At 38.2% G+C, this 3,523-nt stretch overlaps 1 long non-coding RNA gene across 1 annotated transcript; it reads left to right on the top strand.

Annotated features, from left to right (window-relative positions):
- The first annotated feature begins 215 nt into the window (after positions 1–215).
- On the top strand, positions 216–3,523 carry LOC127835078 (uncharacterized). The gene is made up of 2 exons (XR_008028339.1): positions 216–804; positions 2,494–3,523. It is a non-coding gene; the product is annotated as an uncharacterized LOC127835078 (long non-coding RNA).

The following is a 3,523-nucleotide window of genomic DNA, read 5'->3' as shown; positions in this document are numbered from 1 at the left end:
CACTGGCACAGAATAGGGGCCGAAAATATAGCCCATTCACGAGGAATCCAATACAGTGACGTGCATTAAGGAACAATAGTATGGAAAGCCAAAGGGGACCCCCGCTAAAAAACATAAACTTATATAGCAAATATCGGGATTGTCATTTTTCGCGGAACTTTCACTTTCCGCGAAAAACCAATGCCAGCATGGTATGGAAAGCCAAAGGGGACCCCCGCTAAAATACATATATTTATATAGTAAATGTCGGGATTTTCATTTTTCGCGGAACTTTCACTTTCCGCGAAAAACCAAGGCCAGCCATAAAATACTACATACAAATCTAAATCTAAAAAGCGCGGAACATTACTATATTTTCCGTCGGAACAATTATCTTTCAACCCCGTAGAGAAAGCGGGCTCAAATAATCGCGCGGAACCTTAATATTATCTACTCTGTACAAATAGTAGTGTATAAAATCGCGCGGACCTAATCCACAAAGCGCGGAACACAAATATCTTCCGCGAAAATTAAGCATTGAATTACTGTACAAATCTCGGGTTGCTATGTAAATTGCGGGTTGCTAATGAAAAATCGCGCGGAAGATTCATTACTCCGCGCGATTTTCAATAGCATTGAATTACTGCACGAAATTCGGGTTGCTATGTGGTTACGCGATAAAATTTGATTGGTTCCGATACCTAGAAAGAACCAATCAAAACTCGCGTCTTATCCAGCATTCATGCAGCCATCATGATGACGGTTGTTTCACATTAACACAAAACCTTTCAAAGAGTGATCATTTTTGATGACATTAGCAATGAGGTTAGTATTTAACATACATGAATTATGAATTTTAATGCAATTAAAACAGCTCAAGAGTATCGAGTGTTGTTTTCACGGTTTGTCTATATGCAAACGTCTCTGATAAAACATAAATACCCGCATAAACACGTCATAATCATATGTCGTCAAATAATGAAATATAGTGTTTGTGTGTAAGAAACATCTTCCCTTAAGCTCAGTTAGTAGAGAGCCAAGTTATTGTTATGGCAGTCGTGTGCTCTAGTCCAGCACCGTATACATCTTCAATTAAAAAGAAAAAGAACAAGGCTTTACAGGCAATTCATCCCAAAGGCAACTCGTACCTTGGTCAACTCGTACCCATTTTTAGCTCGGCGTTTTCGGAGAAAACCCGAGGTATTGTCATAGCCAGCTCGTCGTCCGCCGTAGGCGTCGTGCTAAAACCTTAGCATTGGCTCTAAAATCAAAGTGCTCCACCTACAACTTTGAAATTTCATATGTAGATGCACCTTGATGAGTTCTACACGCCACACCCATTTTTGGGTCACTAGGTCAAAGTCACTGTGACCTCTAATATAAAACTTTAACATAGGCTCTAAAATCAAAGTGCTTCCACCTACAACTTTGAAACTTCATATGTAGATGCACCTTGATGAGTTCTACACGCCACACCCATTTTTGGGTCACTAGGTCAAAGGTCAAGGTCACTGTGACCTCTACTATACAACTTTAACATTGGCTCTAAAATCAAAGTGCTTCCACCTACAACTTTGAAACTTCATATGTAGATGCATGTTGATTTGTTCTAAACTCCACACCCATTTTGGGGTCACTAGGTCAAGGTCATTGTGACCTCTAAAAAAATAATCTGACAAGCACCTGTAGCCGAGCGTGGCACCCGTTATGCGGTGCTCTTGTTGTCAACTCGTACCTCATTCAAACTATTCAACTTGTTTCATTTGTCTTATTTTGTCACAATTGTCAAATTCTTGAAAGACATCAACCACAAGTGTCAATTTTCATCAACACTTTCGCTGCTTATACATATCTGCAGCAGACAACTTGCGTGAGCAATGCTTAGATAATTTAAGTGGAAACGTCAAGAGGAAAATAAAAATTGTCTCTATGAGTTTGACTTATAAGCTAACCATCCTACACCTATTTCTGTATATCGGGTACGGGTTTAGTTTGGGTAGGTACCAGTTGACTAAAAAACAGGTAAGAGTTGACCACAATGGGTAGGTGTTTACCACGGAACAATTTGACCGGCATGCAGAACAAGATTATTGATTATTATATTTAACTGTCAAACAAATCTGAAAGATAACACAATGTATTACAAACACAATGACTGTCAAGACATTCTAAACTCTTACAGTTAACATATAACAGGTGTACACATCTGATATACTGACCAAATTAAATAACTCAAGATTCACACCAGATACGACACAGTTTCAAAACTCAACATTTTGTCTGCATGCCATGCCAATTTAGTCCAAAAAATTTGATTTAACCAGTGAATTCTGAGCTATATTTCTTAAAGCAGAATGCACATTATGTCTTAAAAGTGTTTTCCGGCTAATTTCTGGTATATCTTCAGATATCAATAGCAGAATGCAAATAATGAGTATAATGTTCTGTATTGTGGAGGAAATACATGTAGTAAAATAATATGCAAGTATGAAACATGGTTTTTGTATTTTATAGCTGTAGCAGTGTTCCCATCTTGAACATCTTCTGTGTATCTGTGGGGCAGAGCCAGCTTGCCCATCTGACCTCTGTTGTGGACAACCGAGTCAGAGCCAGCTTGCATGTCATTTGTTGTGGACATCCGTGTTAGAGCCAGCTTGCACGTCCTCTGTTGTGGACATCCGTGTTAGTGCTAGCTTGCACGTCATCTGTTGTGGACATCCGTGTTAGAGCCAGCTTGCACGTCATCTCTTTTGGACATCAGTGTTAGAGCCAGCTTGCACATCCTCTGTTGTGGACATCCGTGTAAGTGCTAGCTTGCACGTTATCTGTTGTGGACATCTGTGTTAGAGCCAGCTTGCACGTCATATGTTTAGGACATCAGTCAGAGATAGCTTGCATGTTATTTACTTGTGGACATTAGTCAGAGCCAGCAAGGACAATCTCTGTTGTGGATATCTGTCTTAGAGCTTGCACGTCATCGGTTGTTCACATCCTTGTAATAACCAGCTTGCACATCAACTGATGTGGAAATCTGAGTCAGAGCCAGCTTGCACATCATCCGTTGTGGACATCTCTTTATGATTCTACTCTTTGCTAAGATTGACACTGTGACTTTAGTTTAATATGTTACAACCTTAAGCTATTCCTATTGTTGAATACAAATATTGGGTCATTAAAATATATTTTGTTGGATAATTTGTATGTTGAGTTGTATTGTTTGGTCATTGCAAAGTATCAAGTTATTTTAAGACAAGAAAAAGCTCATCTTTCATCATGTATTTATTTTAAAATTCTTGAATGTTAGTGAAGGGACAGTTCATATAATTAAAAGCAATTGTAATATAATTGCTTGTGTTTTATTGCACAGTGAATACCATCTTGTCTTTATGCTGTTATATAGAACGGAGAAATAGTAATCTGTCGTTTTTATATGCAATGGGATTGTATATCAAGACTTGTATGTTCATATGAAAAAATTGCCATAATTTTTCTCTTTATATTTTATTCCTGCTAAATGGTTGATGCAATAAAGTTAAGTCTTTAA

This window comes from Dreissena polymorpha, chromosome 1 (genome assembly GCF_020536995.1).
Source record: "Dreissena polymorpha isolate Duluth1 chromosome 1, UMN_Dpol_1.0, whole genome shotgun sequence".
NCBI lineage: Eukaryota > Metazoa > Mollusca > Bivalvia > Myida > Dreissenidae > Dreissena > Dreissena polymorpha.
The sequence above is the reverse complement of the archived record's forward strand: the minus strand, read 5'-3'. Positions and strand labels throughout refer to the sequence as shown.